Genomic DNA, 13356 nt, shown 5'->3' with positions numbered 1-13356 from the left:
CCTAGCAGGATATTTATGTGTGGTGCATCAAACAATTTTGGGCCGTAGATTTAGGTTGCCTCACTTGAACATTGTAATCTCGTACACAAATAAATAGGTGTGACTGTAGGGAAGTTAAGACATGTGTTATATCCACGGGAAAAAATAGCGTGCTATAGCGCTATAGCGTCGCTAATAGCACGCTATAGCGTATTGAGAATTGCCTCGCTAAATATATCGGTGTACAATGTCTCGCTAATAGCCCGCTATAGCGCGACATAGCACGCTAATAGCATATTTTGAGGTCGCCGCTATTTTGCTGTAGGGCGCTATTTTTTTCATTGGTTATATCAGTTGTTTTCAACTATTTCTTTATTGACTGACAGACCAATTTTTGACAATCTGTAGGAGGAGGATGGATTGATGGGTAGTTACTTTCTCTTTTCATTTATTTTTCAAGTCACTAAGAGCACCTCCATCTGAACCCTTAAAATTTAGATCCTCAAAAGACAAAAGCCTCCTTAAAGGAGAGGAACCACCGTGTATAATTGGAAAGAGAATGACCTACCGAGGTAGATTGCCTAGCTTTAGCGGATATCCGCTTGCACACATCAGTTGCTTTCTCTTTCGTGAGTAATTCATGCCCCTATTTTTAGGTTCCCGGCTCACCTCCCTAAAAATGCCACGTGTAAAACTTTGTAACACCCTCTTTCTTCTAATTGAAAGGCAGCGCTCCAGCCAGTTCTCAACAACAACAAAGCCTTTAGTTCCAAACAAGTTGTGGTAGGCTAGAATTCAAACCCATACGATCTCACGACCAACTCATGGTTCTGGATAACTAGCTTCTACGCACCCGGTGATAATTTAGTCCTTCAGATATCTCTTTATGGACTCTTTTCATGTCAACTTCGGTCTACCCTGACCTCATCAGCACGCGTTAGCCGTCCGCTATGCACCGGAACTTCTAGAGGCATGCACTGAATATGTCCAAACCATCTCAAATGTTGGACAAACGTTTCTTCAATCGGTGCTACCCCAACTCTATCCCACATATCATCATTTAGGACCCGATCCTTCTTATGTGGGCACACATACATCTCAACATGCGCATCTCCGCTACACCTAAAAAAAGGCTCCTCAAAGCTTAACTCCCAAATTTTTTACAATGATTTACTTCTAAGCCATCGACTTAGGATTCACTACTCAAGTACTTCGTTAAACGGTATTCTGGGCACATAGTTGACCAGTTCCCACTAAGAGAATTGATCCAAACAAGACGACAAGAAAAAGTACACACTTCAATAGAAATACAATTTGACTGTTTCTACAAGTCCAATCAATACTTTCTCCATCTCTTTATGTTCATTGACAGCCCTTCTCTACTGTAACACCCCGGATGTAACTTTCCATATTTGTAACTCCAACTCTTGCCATTTTCGGCTATGTGTTATGATATTCCCTCCGTGGTTGGGTTTTGTCTTTCGTTTTGCATTTTGTTCATGTCATGCCTCTCATATCATGTCATCATGTGCATCTCATTGGCATACGTGTTCGTCTCATGCATCCGAGCATTTTTACCGTTGTCCGTCTTGCAATCCGACACTCCCACATGCACCGGCGCACCCCCTCTTCTCTCTTTTCATGAGCAGGTGCTAAACATTCTCGGAATGGACCGAGGTTTGCCAAGTGGCTTTGGTATACCACCGGTAGACCACCTGTCATGTTTTGTTCCATTTGGAGGTCGTTTGATGCTCCAACGGTTAACCGGGTAACCGCAACGGCCTTTTGAGTGTTGCAGCCAAACAACCCTCCAAACAGCCCAATAACCCACCTAAGTCACCTCCATGCTCTCGGTCGTTCGATCACGATCGTGTGGGCGAAAACCGCACTCCATTTGGAGTCTCCTAGCTCCCTCTAGCTATAAATTGGTGATCCCCGAAATTTTCGCGCAGATCAAACCCTAACCCCTTCCCCTCTCCGCCGCCGGACGCGTCCGTCCTGCGCCGGACGAACCCGCGCCGCCGCCCGCAGCCAACCGGGGCGTGCCACGTCAGCCTCGCCCCGCCTCTCGCGTCTCCGTCCGCCGCCGGCCCGCGGGGCCCGAGTCGGGCCCGCGGGGCCCGTCCGCCGTCCGCCGCCGCCCGCACCCGAGGGCGCCCCCGTCCGCCCGCCGCTCCGCCTTCCATCGCCGGCGCCTCCCGCCGCCGACCGCCGCCCCGAGCCCGCTCCCTCCGGTCGCCGGCGCGCCTCGCCGCCCCGCCGTGCCCGCGACCGCCGCCGCCCGCGCCTGGAGCTCGCCGCCGCACCCGCTCCGGTCGCCGGCGCCTCCCCCGACCTCGCCGGCAAAGAGATCCGGCTGCCGTCTTCCTCTCCTCCGCTGCCTCGGTTCGCGCGCCCCCCGAACCCTAGATCTGCAGGTTGCCCGAGATTTCCTCAAGTCCTTATTTGTTTACATTTCGGAGCCCTGTTCATCGGATCATATCTCATTGCATACTGCTCCGTTTTGGGTGCATGATATATCGAAATGTTCATCACGAGATGCTTTTCATTTTGTTCCATTGTGCCATGCTCGTTTGAGTTCATCTTGGTGCCCAAATCTCTGGTGCAAGAGTGCTATATGATGTTTACTGCTGTTACTTATCAGAACTTGATGTTTTGTTATTTTTGTTGCATTTGATGTGTGCATCTTATGTGCATGAGCTCTATAGGTGTTTTGATCTATGCCATGCGATCTTTACAGAGATGTATGCCATGTATTTTTGTGATCTATGTGGTGACTAGCACAATCATGCAAACTAGGCTTCGTGATGTTTCTGTTTTCAGGAACACTGGATTTTACTAAGTCTTCTACTGCTGTTATTTTGTTGCCATGTATCCATGTGTCTACAGTGCGATCCATGCTTATTTTGAGTATGTTCAGTAAGGATGTTTTGTAGATATATTTGTGCTCTGTCCATCCATGCCCCTGTTTAAAATTATGGAGTGCCCTAGCATGTCTCAACCTTGCTCTACTTTTGCTATAGAATGTTCCTGGCAACATGTTTACATGATATTCAATTTTGCCAAGGTTGTTGTAGTTGATCCATACATGCTATGAACTTTCTCTTGCCATGGTTAGCTTCATGAACATGCCATCTTGCTGTAGGTATGCTTGTTTTGTCATGCATATCTTTGTGATGAGTGAATCGAGCTCACAAAGATGCCTTCATAATTCTGTTACTGCTATGCTCTGTTTTCTGCTAAGTCTGGAACCTGTTAACGAAACTTGCTATGTTTACATGGGTGCCATCATATCTTCTGATCCTTTTTGGCTCATGGCCAGTAAGGGACTTTTGTTCTATGCATTTAGTAGATTCATGCCATGCCTTGTTTTTCCATGCGTTGTTGCTATGTTGGGGTGTTTTAGCATAGTTACTTGATGTATTCTAAGTGCTATCCTGCTGTTAATCGCAGAATCGTGTCATTCTTGTTTTGCTTGCCATTTGCAAACCGTGCATCCGTTTCGGTGATCTTTATATCGATTTCGACCGAAATCATCTCATCTTTCCAGTGGCATACTTGGTTTGCCAAGTTACTGCCTTGTTCATCCTTTTTCTTCTGGAGCACGCATATGCATCGCATATCATATCTCGCATATCATGCATGTTTTGCATCATGTTGCTTGTGCATTTCCCGTGATTGATTGTGGTTCCATTGCTTGTGCTGTGGGTAGAGCCGGGAGTCGAGTTCGTGAACGAGGAACCTGTTGAGTACGCTTACGAGGATCAAGCTTTCGACAACTCTGAGAACCTTGCAGGCAAGATGACCACACCCTCGAAATCACTTCTATCTTTGCTTTGCTAGTTGTTCGTTCTATTGCCATGATGCGCTACCTACCACTTGCTATATCATGCCTCCCATATTGCCATGTCAAGCCTCTAACCATCCTTTCCTAGCAAACCGTTGTTTGGCTAAGTTACCGCTTTTGCTCAGCCCTTCTTATAGCGTTGCTAGTTGCAGGTGAAGTTGAAGTTGGTTCCATGTTGGAATGGATATTTTGGAATATCACAATATCTTTTATTTAATTAATGCATCTATATATTTGGTAAAGGGTGGAAGGCTCGGCCTTATGCCTGGTGTTTTGTTCCACTCTTGCCGCCCTAGTTTCCGTCATACCGGTATTATGTTCCTTGAGTTTGCGTTCCTTACGCGGTTGGGTGATTTATGGGACCCCCTTGACAGTTCGCCTTGAATAAAACTCCTCCAGTAAGGCCCAACCTTGGTTTTACCATTTGCCACCTAAGCCTTCTTCCCTCGGGTTTTCGCGAGCCCGAGGGTCATCTTTATTTAAGCCCTCGGGCCAGTGTTCCTCTGAGTGCTGGTCCAAACTAGAGCCCTTTGCAGCGCCACCTCGGGGAAACTTGAGGCCTGGTTTTAGTTGTACGGACTGCTCATCCGGTGTGCCCTGAGAACGAGATATGTGTAGCTCCTATCGGGTTTTGTCGGCACATTCGGGCGGTGTCGTGGAATTGTCACGGCAGATGTCCTCTTGCAAGGACTTAGTCGTGGAGCCATCGCAACTAGGAAGCTTAAAGGGGTTAAACGAGACAAAGGACACGAGGATTATACTGGTTCGGCCCCTTACGGTGAAGGTAAAAGCCTACTCCAGTTGAGGTGGAATTCCTTAGGGTTTCGACGACAGGGAGCTTAATAGCTATGCCTGGCTATCGATCTGATGTTACCCGTCCTGAACTGCCGCCGGGTCGTCCCTTTATATAGAGAGGTTAACGCTCAGCGGCTCTCAGGGTCCCGGCCGGCTTATAACAGTGTCCGGCTCGGACTCTTAACTATTCTTGCCTTACACTACAAGTCATGCCATAACGGCGGTTTATCACTACGGGCCTTAAGCCGCCTCCGGGACTTAAGCCCATTACTGAACCGCCATCCTCAAGCCTGATACTGGGCTTCACGTGATGATCATTATGACGTAACCCGGCCCCTCCTGGGCGGGTAACTCTAGTAGTTATATCCTCAACATTAGGCCCCAGATTGATTTGAATGAAGGAAATATGCCCTAGAGGCAATAATAAAGTATTATATATTTCCTTATATCATGATAAATGTTTGTTATTCATGCTAGAATTGTATTAACCGAAACATAATACATGTGTGAATATATAGACAAACAGAGTGTCACTAGTATGCCTCTACTTGACTAGCTCGTTAATCAAAGATGGTTATGTTTCCTAGCCATAGACATAAGTTGTCATTTGATTAACGAGATCACCTCATTAGGAGAATGACGTGATTAACTTGACCCATTCCGTTAGCTTAGCACTCGACCGTTTAGTATGTTGCTATTGCTTTCTTCATGACTTATACATGTTCCTATGACTATGAGATTATGCAACTCCCGTTTACCGGAGGAACACTTTGTGTGCTACCAAATGTCACAACGTAAATGGGTGATTATAAAGGTGCTCTACAGGTGTCTCCAAAGGTACTTGTTGGGTTGGCGTATTTCGAGATTAGGATTTGTCACTCCGATTGTCGGAGGTATCTCTGGGCCCACTCGGTAATGCACATCACTATAAGCCTTGCAAGCATTGTGACCAATGAGTTAGTTGCGAGATGATGTGTTATGGAACGAGTAAAGAGACTTGCCGGTAACGAGATTGAACTAGGTATCGAGATACCGACGATCAAATCTCGGGCAAGTAACATACCGGTGACAAAGGGAACAACGTATGTTGTTATGCGGTCTGACCGATAAAGATCTTCGTAGAATATGTGGGAGCCAATATGGGCATCCAGGTCCCGCTATTGATTATTGACCGGAGACGTGTCTCGGTCATGTCTACATAGTTCTCGAACCCATAGGGTCCGCACGCTTAAACTTACGATGACAGTTTTATTATGAGTTTATGTATGTTGATGTACCGAAGGAGTACTGAGTCCCGGATGAGATCGGGGACATGACGAGGAGTCTTGAAATGGTCGAGACATAAAGATCGATATATTGGACGACTATATTCGGACTTCGGAAAGGTTCCGAGTGATTCGGGTATTTTTCGGAGTACCGGAGAGTTACGGGAATACGTATTGGGCCTTATTGGGCCATACGGGAAAGAAGGAAAAGGGCCTCAAGGGTGGCCGCACCCCTCCCCTTGGTCTGGTCCGAATTGGACTAGGGAAGGGGGGCGCCCCCTTCCTTCCTTCTCTTTTTCCCTTCCTCTTTTCCTATTCCTTATGGGAGGTGGAATCCTACTAGGACTAGGGAGTCCTAGTAGGACTCCACACTTGGTGCGCCCCCTCCTAGGGCCGGCCTCCTCCTCCCTTGCTCCTTTATATACGGGGGCAGGGGGCACCCCAGAGACACAACAATTGATCCTTGAGATCTCTTAGCCGTGTGCGGTGCCCCCCTCCACCATATTACACCTCGATAATACCGTTGCGGAGCTTAGGCAAAGCCCTGCGTCGGTGGAACATCATCATCGTCACCACGCCGTCGTGCTGACGAAACTCTCCCTCAACACTCGGCTGGAGCGGAGTTCGAGGGACGTCATCGAGCTGAACGTGTGTAGAACTCGGAGGTGCCGTACGTTCGGTACTTGATCGGTTGGATCGTGAAGACGTACGACTACATCAACCGCGTTGTGATAACGCTTCCACTGTCGGTCTACGAGGGTACGTGGACAACACTCTCCCCTCTCATTGCTATGCATCACCATGATCTTGCGTGTGCGTAGGAATTTTTTTGAAATTACTACGTTCCCCAACAGTGGCATCCGAGCCTGGTTTTATGCGTTGATGCTATGCACGAGTAGAACACAAGTGAGTTGTGGGCGATATAAGTCATACTGCTTACCAGCATGTCATACTTTGGTTCAACGGTATTGTGAGATGAAGCGGCCCGGACCGACATTACGCGTACGCTTACGCGAGACTGGTTTCACCGTTGCGAGCACTCGTTGCTTAAAGGTGACCGGCGGGTGTCTGTCTCTCTCACTTTAGTTGAACCGAGTGTGGCTACGCCCGGTCCTTGCGAAGGTTAAAACAGCACCAACTTGACAAACTATCATTGTGGTTTTGATGCGTAGGTAAGAACGGTTCTTGCTAAGCCCGTAGCAGCCACGTAAAATATGCAACAACAAAGTAGAGGACGTCTAACTTGTTTTTGCAGGGCATGTTGTGATGTGATATGGTCAAGAAATGATGTGATATAATGTGTTGTATGAGATGATCATGTTTTGTAACCGAGTTATCGGCAACTGGCAGGAGCCATATGGTTGTCGCTTTATTGTATGAGATGCAATCGTCATGTAATAGTTTTACTTTATCACTAAGCGGTAGCGATAGTCGTAAAAGCAATAAGTTGGCGAGACGACAACGATGCTACGATGGAGATCAAGGTGTCGCGCCGGTGACGATGGTGATCATGACGGTGCTTCGGAGATGGAGATCACAAGCATGGTGCTTCGGAGATGGAGATCACAAGCACAAGATGATTATGGCCATATCATATCACTTATATTGATTGCATGTGATGTTAATCCTTTATGCATCTTATCTTGCTTTGTTTGACGGTAGCATTATAAGATGATCCTTCACTAAATTATCAAAGTATAAGTGTTCTCCCTGAGTATGCACCGTTGCAAAAGTTCTTCGTGCTGAGACACCACGTGATGATCAGGTGTGATAGGCTCTACGTTCAAATACAACGGGTGCAAAACAGTTGCACACGCGGAATACTCAGGTTAAACTTGACGAGCCTAGCATATAACAGATATGGCCTCGGAACACGGAGACCGAAAGGTCGAGCGTGAATCATATAGTAGATATGATCAACATAGTGATGTTCACCATTGAAACTACTCCATCTCACGTGATGATCGGACATGGTTTAGTTGATATGGATCACGTGATCACTTAGAGGATTAGAGGGATGTCTATCTAAGTGGGAGTTCTTAAGTAATATGATTAATTGAACTTAAATTTATCATGAACTTAGTCCTGATAGTATTTTGCAAATTATGTTGTAGATCAATAGCTCGCGTTGTTGCTTCCCTGTGTTTATTTTTGATATGTTCCTAGAGAAAAATTATGTTGAAAGATGTTAGTAGCAAAGATGCGGATTGGATCCGTGATCTGAGGATTATCCTCATTGCTGCACAGAAAAATTATGTCCTTAATGCACCGCTAGGTGACAGACCTATTGCAGGTGCAGATGCAGACGTTATGAACGTTTGGCTAGCTCAATATGATGACTACTTGATAGTTTAGTGCACCATGCTTAACGGCTTAGAATCGGGACTTCAAAGACGTTTTGAACGCCATGGACCATATGAGATGTTCCAGGAGTTGAAGTTAATATTTCAAGCAAATACCCGAGTTGAGAGATATGAAATCTCCAACAAGTTCTATAGCAAAAAGATGGAGGAGAATCGCTCAACTAGTGAGCATGTGCTCAGATTGTCTGGGTACTACAATCGCTTGAATCAAGTGGGAGTTTATCTTCCAGATAAAATAGTGATTGACAGAATTCTCTCGTCACCATCACCAAGTTAGTAGAACTTCGTGATGAACTATGGTATGCAAGGGATGACGAAAGTAATTCCCGAGCTCTTCGTGATGAAATCGACGAAGGTAGAAATCAAGAAAAACATCAAGTGTTGATGGTTGACGAGACCACTTCAAGTGTTAATGGTTGATGAGACCACTAGTTTCAAGAAAAGGGCAAAGGGAAGAAGGGGAACTTCAAAAAGAACGTCAAGCAAGTTGCTGCTCAAGTGAAGAAGCCTAAGTCTGGTCCTAAGCCTGAGACTAAGTGCTTCTACTGCAAAGGGACTGGTCACTGGAAGCGGAACTACCCCAACTATTTGGTGGATAAGAAGGATGGCAAAGTGAACAAAGGTATATTTGATATACAGATTATTGATGTGTACTTTACTAGTGTTTATAGCAACCCCTCGGTAATTGATACTGGTTTAGTTGCTAAGAGTAGTAACTCAAAACGGGAGTTGCAGAATAAACAGAGACTAGTAAAAGTGAACAAAGGTATATTTGATATACAGATTATTGATGTGTACTTTACTAGTGTTTATAGCAACCCCTCGGTAATTGATACTGGTTCAGTTGCTAAAGAGTAGTAACTCGAAAACGGGAGTTGCAGAATAAACAGAGACTAGTAAAAGGCGAGGTGACGATGTGTGTTGGAAGTAGTTCCAAGATTGATATGATCATCATCGCACACTCCCTGTACTTTCGGGATTAGTGTTGAAACTAAATAAGTGTTATTTGGTGTTTGCGTTGAGCATGAATATGATTTGATCATGTTTATTGCAATACGGTTATTCATTTAAGTTAGAGAACAATTGTTGTTCTGTTTACATGAATAAAACCTTTATGGTCATACACACCAACGAAAAATGGTTTGTTGGATCTCGATCGTAGTGATACACATATTCATAATATTGAAGCCCAAAGATGCAAAGTTAATAATGATAGTGCAACTTATTTGTGGTACTGCCGTTTAGGTCATATTGGTGTAAAGCGCATGAAGAAACTCCATACTGATGGGATTTTGGAATCACTTGATTATGAATCACTTGATGCTTGCGAACCGTGCCTCATGGGCAAGATGACTGAAACGCCGTTCTCCGGAACTATGGAGAGAGCAACAGATTTGTTGGAAATCATACATACAGATGTATGTGGTCCGATGAATATTGAGGCTCGTAGCAGGTATCATTATTTTCCGACCTTCACAGATGATTTGAGCAGATATGGGTATATCTACTTGATGAAACACAAAGTCTGAAACATTTGAAAAGTTCAAAGAATTTCAGAGTGAAGTGGAGAATCATCGTAACAAGAAAATAAAAGTTTCTACGATATGATCGCAGAGGTAAAATATTTGAGTTACGAGTTTGACCTTCAGTTAAAACAAAGTGAAATAGTTTCACTACTCACGCCACCTGGAACACCACAGTGTAATGGTGTGTCCGAACGTCATAACCATACATTATTGGATATAGTGCAATCTATGATGTCTCTTACCAATTTACCACTATCGTTTTGGGGTTATGCATTAGAGACGGCTGCATTCACGTTAAATAGGGCACCATCAAAATCCGTTGAGACGACGCCTTATGAACTGTGGTTTGGCAAGAAACCAAAGTTGTCGTTTCTTAAAGTTTGGGGCTGCGATGCTTATGTGAAGAAACTTCAACCTGATAAGCTCGAACCCAAATCGGAGAAATCTGTCTTCATAGGATACCCAAAGGAGACTGTTGGGTATACCTTCTATCACAGATCCGAAGGCAAAACTTTTGTTGCTAAATTCAGAAATTTTCTAGAGAAGGAGTTTCTCTCGAAAGAAGTGAGTGGGAGGAAAGTAGAACTTGATGAGGTAACTATACCTGCTCCCTTATTGGAAAGTAGTTCATCACAGAAATCTGTTCCTGTGACTCCTACACCAATTAGTGAGGAAGTTAATGATGATGATCATGTAACTTCAGATCAAGTTACTACCAAAACTCGTAGGTAAACCAGAGTGAGATCCACACCAGAGTGGTACAGTAATCCTGTTCTGGAGGTCATGTTATTTGACCATGACGAACCTACGAACTATGAAGAAGCGATGGTGAGCCCAGATTCCGCAAAATGGCTTGAGGCCATGAAATCTGAGATGAGATCCATGTATGAGAACAAAGTGTGGACTTTGGTTGACTTGCCCGATGATCGGCAAGCAATTGAGAATAAATGGATCTTCAAGAGGAAGACGGACGCTGATAGTAGTGTTACTATCTACAAAGCTAGAATTGTCGCAAAAGGTTTTCGACAAGTTCAAGATGTTGACTACGATGAGAGTTTCTCACTCGTATCTATGCTTAGGTCTGTCTGAATCATGTTAGCAATTGCCGCATTTTATGAAATATGGCAAATGGATAAACAAAATTGCATTCCTTAATGGATTTATTAAAGAAGAGTTGTATATGATGCAACCAGGAGGTTTTGTCAATCCTAAAGGTGCTAACAAAATATGCAAGCTCCAGCGATCCATCTATGGACTGGTGCAAGCATCTCGGAGTTGGAATATACACTTTGATAAGTTGATCAAAGGATATAGTTTTATACAGACTTGCGGTGAAGCCTGTATTTACAAGAAAGTGAGTGGGAGCACTACAACATTTCTGATAAGTATATGTGAATGACATATTGTTGATCGGAAATAATGTAGAATTATACTGCAAAGCATAAAGGAGTGTTTTGAAATGAGTTTTTCAATGAAAGACCTCGGTGAAGCTGCGTATATATTGGGCATCAAGGTCTATAGAGATAGATCAAGACGCTTAATTGGACTTTCACAAAGCACATACCTTGACAAAGTTTTGAAGAAGTTCAAAATGGATCAAGTCAAAGAAAGAGTTTCTTGCCTGTGTTACAAGGTGTGAAATTGAGTAAGACTCAAAAACCCGACCACGGCAGAAGATAGAAAAAGAATGAAAGTCATTCCCTATGCCTCGGCCATAGGTTCTATAAAGTATGCCATGCTGTGTACCAGGTCTATTGTATACCCTACACTGATTTTGGCAAGGGAGTACAATAGTGATCTAGGAGTAGATCACTGGACAGCGGTCAAAATTATCCTTACTGGAATAAGGATATGTTTCTCGATTATGGAAGTGACAAAAGGCTCGTCGTAAAGGGTTACGTCGATGCAAGTTTTGACACTAATCTAGATGACTCTAAGTCTCGGTCTAGATACATATTGAAAGTGGGAGCAATTAGCTAGAGTAGCTCCATGCAGAGCATTGTAGACATAGAAATTTGCAAAATACTTACGGATCTGAATGTGACAGACCCGTTGACTAAAATTATCTCACAAGCAAAACATGATCACACCTTAGTACTCTTTGGGTGTTAATCACATAGCGATGTGAACTAGATTACTGACTCTAGTAAACACTTTGGGTGTTGGTCACATGACGATGTGAACTATGGGTGTTAATCACATGGTGATGTGAACTATTGATGTTAAATCACATGGCGATGTGAACTAGATTATTGACTCTAGTGCAAGTGGGAGACTGAAGGAAATATGCCCTAGAGGCAATAATAAAGTATTATATATTTCCTTATATCATGATAAATGTTTGTTATTCATGCTAGAATTGTATTAACCGAAACATAATACATGTGTGAATATATAGACAAACAGAGTGTCACTAGTATGCCTCTACTTGACTAGCTCGTTAATCAAAGATGGTTATGTTTCCTAGCCATAGACATAAGTTGTCATTTGATTAACGAGATCACCTCATTAGGAGAATGACGTGATTAACTTGACCCATTCCGTTAGCTTAGCACTCGACCGTTTAGTATGTTGCTATTGCTTTCTTCATGACTTATACATGTTCCTATGACTATGAGATTATGCAACTCCCGTTTACCGGAGGAACACTTTGTGTGCTACCAAATGTCACAACGTAAATGGGTGATTATAAAGGTGCTCTACAGGTGTCTCCAAAGGTACTTGTTGGGTTGGCGTATTTCGAGATTAGGATTTGTCACTCCGATTGTCGGAGAGGTATCTCTGGGCCCACTCGGTAATGCACATCACTATAAGCCTTGCAAGCATTGTGACCAATGAGTTAGTTGCGAGATGATGTGTTATGGAACGAGTAAAGAGACTTGCCGGTAACGAGATTGAACTAGGTATCGAGATACCGACGATCAAATCTCGGGCAAGTAACATACCGGTGACAAAGGGAACAACGTATGTTGTTATGCGGTCTGACCGATAAAGATCTTCGTAGAATATGTGGGAGCCAATATGGGCATCCAGGTCCCGCTATTGATTATTGACCGGAGACGTGTCTCGGTCATGTCTACATAGTTCTCGAACCCATAGGGTCCGCACGCTTAAACTTACGATGACAGTTTTATTATGAGTTTATGTATGTTGATGTACCGAAGGAGTACTGAGTCCCGGATGAGATCGGGGACATGACGAGGAGTCTCGAAATGGTCGAGACATAAAGATCGATATATTGGACGACTATATTCGGACTTCGGAAAGGTTCCGAGTGATTCGGGTATTTTTCGGAGTACCGGAGAGTTACGGGAATACGTATTGGGCCTTATTGGGCCATACGGGAAAGAAGGAAAAGGGCCTCAAGGGTGGCCGCACCCCTCCCCTTGGTCTGGTCCGAATTGGACTAGGGAAGGGGGGCGCCCCCTTCCTTCCTTCTCTTTTTCCCTTCCTCTTTTCCTATTCCTTATGGGAGGTGGAATCCTACTAGGACTAGGGAGTCCTAGTAGGACTCCACACTTGGTGCGCCCCCTCCTAGGGCCGGCCTCCTCCTCCCTTGCTCATTGAGATCTCTTAGCCGT

Source organism: Aegilops tauschii, chromosome 6 (genome assembly GCF_002575655.3).
Source record: "Aegilops tauschii subsp. strangulata cultivar AL8/78 chromosome 6, Aet v6.0, whole genome shotgun sequence".
Taxonomy (NCBI): Eukaryota; Viridiplantae; Streptophyta; class Magnoliopsida; order Poales; family Poaceae; genus Aegilops; species Aegilops tauschii.
The sequence above is the reverse complement of the archived record's forward strand: the minus strand, read 5'-3'. Positions refer to the sequence as shown.